Raw genomic sequence first — 10,318 nt, 5'->3', positions numbered from 1 at the left:
GCTAGGGCGTCCATGGCAGTTTGATAGGCGTGTGAAGCATGATGGTTTTACGAACAAATACTCCTTTATACTTAATCAACGATCAATCACTCTTGTACCATTGAGTCAGCAGCAAGTATATGAGGATCAAGTGAGATTGCAAAAATAGAGTGAACAAAAAGAAAAGGAGTGAAAATTAGAGAGAGACTGCGAAAAATGAGAGAGAGAAAAAAAAAATCAAAATTCAGCCATTGAGAGAAAATCAGAGAGAAATCAAAAGAATTTCTATGCAAAAGTGAGTGAAATTAAGTGAGCAATGTTTTCAAAGAAGCCGATGATTGTACATTTGTACAAAGAGGTGTGTCTAAATACTAACAAACTTGACCTTGCTTTGCCTAGTTCTGTTGTTTCTCTTTTGCATGAGTATGAGGTTGTCTTTCTCGAGGAAACACCACATGGGTTACCTCCAATCCAAGGGATTGAACACCAAATTAATTTTGTTCCATGTCACAAAACGGATGATGCCTCGCATGTTGCTAATTTGTTCTTTAGAGAGATTGTGAGATTACATGGCATGCCTAGAACAATTGTTTCGGATAAAGATGCTAAGTTCTTGAGCTATTTTCGGAAGGCTTTGTGGTGTAAGTTAGGTACTAAGCTACTGTTTTTCACCACTTGTCATCCAAAAACTGATGGTCAAACTGAGGTAGTAAATAGGACTTTGTCTACTTTATTGAGGGTAATCATTAAAAATAACATTAAAACATGGGAAGAATGTTTACCACATGTTGAGTTTGCTTATAACATATCTGTTCATTCTGCTACTAAATTTTCACCATTTGAAATTGTGTATGGATTTAATCCATTAACTCCATTGGATTTATCTCCTTTACCTTTGACTGAACATGTTAATTTAGATGACAAAAAGAAAGTTGACTTTGTCAAGCAAATTCATGAGAAAGCACGACTCAACATTGAGCGAAGAACGGAGCAGTATGCAAAACAAGCCAACAAGGGACGTCACAAGCTGATTTTTGAACCCGGAGATTGGGTTTGGTTGCATATGAGAAAAAAGAGATTTTTGTTGTAAAGATGTTCCAAATTGCTTCCAAGAGGAGACAGACCTTTCCAAGTCATAGAGCGCATTAATGATAATGCTTACAAGCTAGATTTACCTAGTGAGTACAATGTAAGTACCACTTTTAATGTTACTGATTTGAGTCCTTTTGAAGTAGGTGATGATTTGAGGACAAATCCTTTTCAAGAGGAGGGGAATGATGCAAATCATAGCACAACTTCAAAGGAACTTATCCAAGTACCAATTGGGCCGGTTACGAGAGCCCGAGCAAGGAAATTTAAAGCTGTACTCAACAGATTGATTCAAGAGGCATGGACTCAAGCAAATTTGTGGAGGCCCATTGAGCATGATCCATGTGAGTAACAAAGATTCATCAACATGATTGAAGCTCTAGAAGAATCTGGCCACGACCAAGCTTAAATTGGCATGTTTAAATGCTATAATAATGGTGTGCTATTCAAATATGAGATTTGATTCTTTAACTTTTGTATTATATTTGTAATCATGGAAGACAACTTGTTTCGTTGCATGGTCTTAGTAAGTTGTTGAGTTGTTAAGCCTACTTTTGACTTTTGTGTTATATTTAATTTGTAATCTTGCAAGAAGTCTTTGTAAGTTGTTGAGAGTAATTTGAAGTATTTAATGCTTTGTCTCCTAGGCTATGCCTATAAAAGCATTCTTATTGTAAGAACAAAAGGATATTATTTAGTAAAAAATTGTGAGAGTATTTTATCTACAGTTCTTTGAAGAACTATGTGAACTTTTTGGGATTTTCCCATGGCGTTCACCAGCGACTTATCAAACGGTTATTTTTCCACCACTGTTTGTGGCGTATTTCTTATACCGAGGTTCTTGTTTCGCACTAAACAATGAGTTGATGTGGTATATACCAAGGTTCTTGTTTGTTATAAACAATGGGTTGACGTCTATCATTCAATTCTGAACGTAGAACGATCTTGGGTTCCTTTTTTTGTTGTTAGATTTTGTTATTTTGGTGGGAATTTGAATCAATGTGCAAACTATATTATTAGGAAAGAATTTTTAGTCATTATAATATCATTTTATGTTACAGGCAAAGAATAAATAGTTAAATTTTTAAAATATTATTTGATTTCTTGATGCTTAATGTCTAGTAATAAAAAGGGAATTTATTAAATTTTTTTTTAAAATTTTTGAATGCCCAAACACTCCTACAATTTTACTATAACTGCTCTCTTAAGCAAATTAAAAACCATTCACCTCCTTTTCCTTTTTTTTTTAAATTCTTGGTTTGATTTTTTTGAATATTAAAATATTCTTCAACCCTTAGATGGTTTTTTAGTAGTTTTTTTACTATTTTTTTTATAAAACAAAGAACCGTGAAACGCGCAACTGAGTCGGGTACCATAAACGGAACCCTGGTCCGTGATCCGTATTTGGATCCGATTCGCCTCAGCAGCTCCAATACTCCCCAGGCCTATTGCCGCCGAAAACCCTGCCCAGAAACTATGCTCTGCAATTTACGTCTGTTCCCGGCCGGCGAAAAAAATGCCATCGGAGCAGCTACCACTTCCACGTGCTTCGATTCTTCCGAAGCAAAGATACTTGATGCTTCTGAATCCATTATATCTTCTAATAATGACGCAGATAATGGTAATTCCATTTAAAACATTTCATCTTCCTGTTTTTTTTTCCTCCCCTCCTCACCAAATGGACTAGTTTCTAATTTGATTTTTCTGATATTACAATGTTATAAATTGGGTTTAATTTCATTTTTTTTTTCGGTTCTGATTGTCGAATTCAAATATTTTTTGAATCCACGTTTTATTTTATGTTTTCTTATCAATAATTTACAAATTTCTATGATACAAGTTTAAGTTTTGCAACTTAGATTCGCTAGGTTGTTATTTATACACTGGATTGTATTAAAAGCTGAGAATTGGGGAGTTAACTTCCAATCCTTGCACAGGTGACTTAAGTTTCAATTCTTCGTAATTTCGAACCCATAGCTTAATGCTATTGTTGTTCTTATCATTTTGTTTATATTTGCAATTTGTGGGGGCATCTGGGTGCTTTAAATTTGAAATGAAAAATAAAATTATGACTTTGATGTCATTTTGTATATGATATTATGGACACTATATAGAAAGGGGCATTTTGTAACGTGTTGCTTGTTAATTATACTTAGTTCAAGCTGTAGACATAATTTTTAGAGTGTATTAGACCAGGATTTTTGGGGCAAACGCCCTTGTGGGTGGGGGGAAGAGTGTTGTTTGCCTGAGCTTGACCTAATGTATAGGCCTAGCGACCAACATGAGGGCCATGGGACTGCACAGAATCAATTACAGGATGTTCCAAGGATCTGACCTTGGACTGGACCACAAATTATGGCCCACCAACACTGGGGGCATATTGATGTGTTGATGTGATGGTGCTTGAGCTTTAAATGCAAGATAAGGCTGAAGTAGGTGGATTGAAACTAGGATCAAATATATGCAGTGCTGACCCAGCATGAGTCTTGACCTAACAAGCCTTGGCCAATTTTACCAGGATGTCAGCATCTTCAGCTAAGCAGTAGGGGCCTTGTAGTTTTTGAGAATTAGATAATTCATTAAATTAAGGCTGCATGTTTTAAAAGTATCAACCAGTCATAGCCTGCATGTCCGAAATGCCTTGAGGCTTAATCTAAGATTTCAAATTCCAATGCATTAAACATTGAGGCTTACACATTTGTAAGTAAGGCTTGTGCATTTTGGTTGTGTGAGTCTCAAGTTCAATATGATTAGAAAATTTTAACTACATGTATATGAAAGGAATGCTCTAATATGAGTTAATGTCTAGAAATTTTGAATCTCAATATTTTCAAAATACTTGAAAGTTGCATCTTAGATCATGAACTAATGTTTATACCTGTCTCTTGGCTGGATTGAATTCAAGTTAGTATTGTTTTTTTTTTAAAATGACCAACAAATAGTTTACAAATTATGTTTTATTTTTCAATTAATTTTCTTAATTATTATTTTAATAATATATGCAATTTATTTACACATTTTAGCCATAAAATAAATTCAGGCTTATATACCTCACCTCGTAAGTCTTAAACAACTTTGCTTTTTAAAACAATGGATTAGGCGAACCCCAAAAGATTTGTTGATGATTATACTTACTAAGTAGAAGCTTGAAAAGGGGGTTGTTTAGCAGCTGAAGCAACATAATGAGCAAGCCATTAAAATCTCTTGATGTGAACTAAAGGGAACATGAGGAGGAAGAATGCTTCTGGCTAAGGATGTCCTTAATTAGAAAAGACGAGTCAAAGCTCTTCCCTTTGACTAGGTTGTGAAAAATTTCCATCATCATTAATGATTGTGACTGATGTCCATCCCAATGCTCTAGAATTGAAAAATAAAATTTTTCCCAAAATTGAATTGGCACTAAGCATCCTTCTCTGATTGTCTGTGCTTTTGCTTTTGGTGAGAAGTGCTGGTTGTGCCATATTTTTCTGAAATACTAATGCAATCCCCCCCTGCACTCCTAGCTATAAGGCCAACTCTTGAAACCCATGTTCAGTCAAATGCTGCAACGCACCAAATTGAGTTGGAAAGAATCTGGCCAGACTTCTTGATGAGAAAAGGATGAGTTGGACAGTTCTTGTGGAAAAGGACCCTTCTGGATTTGTGGTTTGGGAAAAAAGATGAAATGAGTGGTCAAACTCATTAATAATATTGTGTATATTCCATTTCCCATATCCCATCAATGAAAACAACAGAAATTTGTGATTTCCAAATGGTCCATGCCGTGATGGCAAATGTCTGAAGGCACCCGAGGAAGTCCTGTTTTGGCATGGATTTAGTTCAGAGTGGGCAGATATGGTTTCTACTTTCCACTTTTTGCATTTTGTAAACAGTTGACCCTGTACCCATCCCAAAAAAGCAACTGATTCTATGTAAGAATTTAATTGTGTGTTTGGGAGTTTGGATTTCAAGTCTCCAATTCATATGGATTTGGACAAAATGCAGCATACAACTGTATTGAGTTTTGTTCAAATCTGCACAAATTTAAATCTAAGGTTTGAAATTCATGCTCTCAAACTCAACGTAAGTTTCCCAATGGATTTTAGACTTGTTCACTCCTGTATTGACGATGATTACTGCAAAGAATAAACTTAAAAGGAAGATTTTTTTTTGAGGCAGCTCCATCTTTTCCCTGGTGTCCCAATTACTTGGTCTGGGTGTGTGATGGGAGCCGAAGGAAAATTTTTAAGATCTCATCTATTTATTCTTGGCACAAGAGGTGCTGGATTGAGGAGATGCAGACGATTTTGCTGAGGTAGTGAGAAAATTTATTTTGTATGTGTGGCATTGGGGTCTGTAGGCATTAAAAAGAATGTCAATACCTAAATTATAATTTAATTAGTCAAAATAAAGATTTATTTGACTAATGGGCCGGATCAATAAAATGGATGCATTTTATATCCTAAATAAGAGGGGCTTTGATCAGTGAAGGGTTTAAGAGACTTCTGATGGAGGGGGCTTCTCCCTTCCCAGGAGGCCTTGGAACAAGCAGTACTCCAGAATGGGAGGAAGAAGGAAAAATGGGCTGACTTACAAAGGCAGGACGAAAGATAGGAGGGTCTGGTAATGAGTCTCCTTCCTTGTTTGCAGAGAAGTTCTTGGTTGAAAGTCTCAAATCTCCTGAAACCAAGGGCCCCTGATTGTATAGGACTGCAGATGTTCTCCCGAGTTTAAATGAGGCTAGGGATTTCTAAAGCTGTTCCTTTCCCACCAAAAATCTCTGACAGTTTTGTCAATGGATTTGCTTACCAATACAGGTAATTTGAAGCAACTTTCTGTTTTACTTTTATTGCCCCATTAGGTCTTTCAATGTGTCTTCCTTCTTTTGATGCTTGAGAAAGCTTCCACGGAAAGCACAAAGATCACGTGGATGGAGGATATTCCTGCCTGAGACCTCTGTGGGGATAGAATCTTTCAGAAGGAGTTCCACTAATGAGTAAGTAGAATGAAATCGTTGAAATGCACCGCATGAGAAAAAGGACCCATTTTTCTGGAAATCTCATTTTTCAGAGAATTCATTCAGTGAAGTTCCATTGCATGCTCATGTCAAGCTTAACAACTATAAACTTGTTCTTCCTTTTTCTTATTGATTTTATTTTGAATTTAGGAGTTCACGAGCAATTGGAATAGTTTCTGAAATTAAATGCACTCTGGTTGTCTTAAACGAGATGGTCCATTACTTGGGACATGCGGTTGAAATTGGCAAGCACTTCTGTAGCAACTTTGTATAGGTACATCACAGAGGATTGTCAGTATTAAGTCATCTAGACTTTTTTGGATTTTTATTTCTAGGTATGAGAGTGATTAATTTAGAAAATGCAGCACACAGGCAGTGACTCTTGCAAATACTTGTGATAAAATATACCTGGGAATCCATCTGGTTATGATTTTTTATCTCCTCCCATCTGAAAAATAGCCTGCCATTTCTCCTCCCTTATAAAGGTCTTTGAAAGAAAGCAATCTCTTTCGTTCAGGCTTTGATTGAACAGCTACAAGGATTTCAGCAATTTTCGCTGGCTTGATTGTCTTGAAGAAGAGCCTTTAGAAGGATTTGACTGCAAGATGTGATTGCTTCTTGTTGTACTTCCATTTCCCATTTCCATTATGGAGACATATGATGGTGTTCATTTTCCTTCATTGGTTGGCCTATGAATTAATTTTTATTTTAATTTTAATTTTAATTTTAATTTTTTATTTCTTATTTTTATGCCGTGGTCTTTGTATTGCATCCAGTTCTTCCATGATTTCTGGGCCCATTCGGTATCTTCCATTTGGAGGAGCTCCTGAATGCCCTTCTTGATGTCCCATTCCTCATCCTGCTATTTCCCTCCATCTCTTCCTGTTGAACTTCTTGATGCTTCTTATTGCATTCTTGGATTCTGAATTAAATTTCACTAATAGTGTTCTTGCTCCAATTATGAAGGTTACTGGTCACTTCTTTTAGCTTGGCTGCTGTATGAAATGCTGGTGAACCTTTGTTTTGATGTTGCTAGTCCTCAATCACCTTTTTAGATTCCATTTATTTTTTCATCCAATATTGTTCAAATCTGAACCTATAGTTTCTTGTCCTTTTGGCACGCCTTGTGTTCAAGAGAATGGGAACACTTCAAGAACCTGAATGAAAGCTTTGTTGTACTTTGTGCACCTTTCATTATTTGAAAATCATCTGTCGAGGCATCCTTGGTGAGATGGTTTACTTCCCTGCCATTTCGCCTTGGTCCAGAAAAGTCTATGTCTTGGAGCGAGCATGAGTTAATCAAAGCTTGGAACCTTCACATGTCTCTGTCACCTGCTGTCGAGGAGCCTTTTTGTCTCCAAAATTGAGAATTTGATTGAAATCTCCAATGAGATACCATGGGATAGTGAATATTTGTACCTTGACATAGATTGGAGCCCATACTCTTTCTCTGTTCTCTAGCTTAGGGGCCCATATAACAGTCCTAACAGATCTCTGTGATTCTGAAAATAATAAAATTCCTGTCTACAAATTAAAAAAATTTGATATCATTTCTCCATCACCTATATTCCTCCATTACGATCGAAATGGATAGTTCTAAGCCTTTAGTAAGGCCTAATTTGCCCCAAATTTTTTGTGTTTTATGCATATCTAGATCTTGTAGGTTCCAGACTGTTTCTTGGACACTGGAAACCCCAGCCCATGACAGTTCCAACTAAACATCATCATTGCCCTTGAATCCAGAAATTGTGAGAGTGAAAGCCTGAGATGTTCTTGCTTCTCTTCCCTGCTCAATCACGTAGTTTTGATGACCATATGTGTAATTCCCATGCTCTCTGCTCGTGTCTGTGCTCCAGTTGCCTAGAACCTATTAAAACAGTCAGGGCACAGATGTATGGCTGTTCTGTCTCCCTGCTGCTCACAAAGTATGGCAACTTTCCTTTTCCCTCTGCTTCCTGGGAGCCTGTCTTTCTTTGTGCTTGTTTCTCCCATGTCTTTAGTGGCGCGTTCTCGTTCCCTAACAATAAGTTCTGGATCTCATGACCATCTTGAAATGGAAAGTTAAAAGAGGCATGACTTTTTGAGATTATAACTGTGCTCCTTGGCTGTATACCAGAATTTCTCAATGGGAATGGAGTCTTGCGCATATGGAACCCCTGCAATGCTTACATCGTGGCTATTGAGGATGATTGCTCTCTGTTTTTTTTTCAATCAGTAAATAGAAATAATATTAAGAGAAGTATCAAGGGGATGCCACCCAAGTATAAGTAAAAACCACGAGAGAAAATCCCTTGCTGAAAAATGTCAAGAAAATCAAGGATTGCAAGGGGGTACCTTCCAACCAGCCCATAATGCCAGCCAGAGATCATAGCAATCCACTGGTTCATGTCGTACTGGATAGAACTAGCTCCTTCGAAGGCTCTTCTGTTTCTCTCCACACCACCCAAAAAATAGCAAAGGGGATGAGGAAAAGAGATTTTCTTCCTTGTTTGATCTGGTCCTTTCTAATCCCTTGCATTTGCTGACACTCTGCTTCTCCCACATTGTATTCATTCTATTGCGCTGGTTTTGCCTTCTAATTCACTTGAGGAGCAAAGTCAATTGATTGCAATGATGAATGTAATGTTAAAAACTGTCATATGTAAATTATTGTGGCAGATTAACTTCTTCAAAGTTTTGGAAAGTGCTGGATTTATCAATGCTTTATACATTGATTCAATGGTCTTGTGAAATAGGTGTTTGGACTCTAGAAAATAATCATCAGTTGATTTAGTGCTAAATTTTTTAGGTTTTAATGAAGAAAAAGGCAAAGTGGAGAGAAAATAAAGTGAAGGAAAAGAAAGGGAAGGGAAAGACCCCCATAGGTTTCGGCATCTTCTTTATTGTATTTAATAATACGACAAGTATTAAAGCTAATGCATACTAAACAAAAATTCCCAAGAAAAAAAAAGGGTTTGAGCAAAAATATAGCAAATGCTCTACTTGTATAAAATGGTGTAACATTTTGCTACAATGAATTGTTTATAGTAATTGTTTGGCTAGTACTAATATTTTGTTGTTCACACAGAACTATATCATGTGCCTGATGGAGGAACAATTGCCCTGGATTGGCTGAGAAATTCTGATGGTAAATTTTGATTAACTACCCATAATGTACTTGGCTCAGTCATGGTTATAGTCTCGCAGAGGGCGTCATCTATTTCTACTTGTTATTGTAAAATAAACACAGCAACCAGTGCACAAACCCATGCTATATTATAATCTCATGATTATAATCATTGAGATTGAAGTCATGTCACCAAATTTTTACTTGATGATGTCATCTATTTCTATTTGTTATTGGTAAGAAAAGCAACACCCATTGCAAACTGCTCCTATGGCCTTATCAGGATTTGGGCAGGGCATAATGTAGTGTTGCGTACAGCCTTACTTCTACATTCAAAGGGGTGTTTCTCAATGGCTTGAACTTGTGACATTTAGGTTAGGTGTAACATCTCTTGTTATGGTCTAAAATAATAATATTAGATTTTTTTTTTCTCTTTTTTTTTTTTTTGTTTTAATAGTTTATTTTCCAGAATTTTGAAGGGAGAATTCTTTTTTTCCTTCGTGTATATTCTTCTCTTATCAATGAAATCTCTTCCTTTGTTATAACAAAAATTATATTGGATAGTTAGTTATTTTCTTGAATGATATAGAATATTATGATTTTTTTTCCATTTAAATGCTCCTTTTACCTTTCATCTTTCTAGTTATTGAAACTTTTGAATTGGTTATTGACATATTTTTATCAACGGATATCCAGTCATTTCTTTGAAAGTAACAGAAGAAGGTGACAAATTCCTAACTGTTCCAATAAGGGCACTATATTTGGATAATAACAAGAAAGTGTGTAGCGTAAAACATGTTTAGTTGTTTATTTGAAGTGGCGCTATCCAATGAAACAACTACAAACCCATACAAGGTGATGTTGTGTTGTTTCCATATTTTCTTGTATAGAATTCCATTACAAGATGAGAATGCTAAGGCGGATGAACAGAATTACTCTAGAATGCAAAGTAAGAAAGGAACTTGTTTGCAATAAGCTAGGTATATACCATGTAATATAACATGAATAATGAAAGATAAGGAAAGGCTGGGTAAGATTGTTTTGAACACTTCCATAGTAGACCAAATAAGACTCTAGTGAGGAGGGTGCTGTAATTTTTGTCTCCTTTTTTTCTTTTGATTGGCATTCATAGAATTATTTAAAGGGCA

The 10,318-nt window shown here is 36.1% G+C and overlaps 1 long non-coding RNA gene across 1 annotated transcript; it reads left to right on the top strand.

Annotated features, from left to right (window-relative positions):
* The first annotated feature begins 2,412 nt into the window (after nt 1-2,412).
* LOC131152056 (uncharacterized) lies at nt 2,413-9,518 on the top strand. The gene is made up of 2 exons (XR_009135831.1): nt 2,413-2,689; nt 9,132-9,518. It is a non-coding gene; the product is annotated as an uncharacterized LOC131152056 (long non-coding RNA).
* Nucleotides 9,519-10,318: the final 800 nt, after the last annotated feature.

This window comes from Malania oleifera, chromosome 3 (assembly GCF_029873635.1).
Source record: "Malania oleifera isolate guangnan ecotype guangnan chromosome 3, ASM2987363v1, whole genome shotgun sequence".
NCBI classification, from domain to species: Eukaryota; Viridiplantae; Streptophyta; class Magnoliopsida; order Santalales; family Ximeniaceae; genus Malania; species Malania oleifera.
The sequence above is the reverse complement of the archived record's forward strand: the minus strand, read 5'-3'. Positions and strand labels throughout refer to the sequence as shown.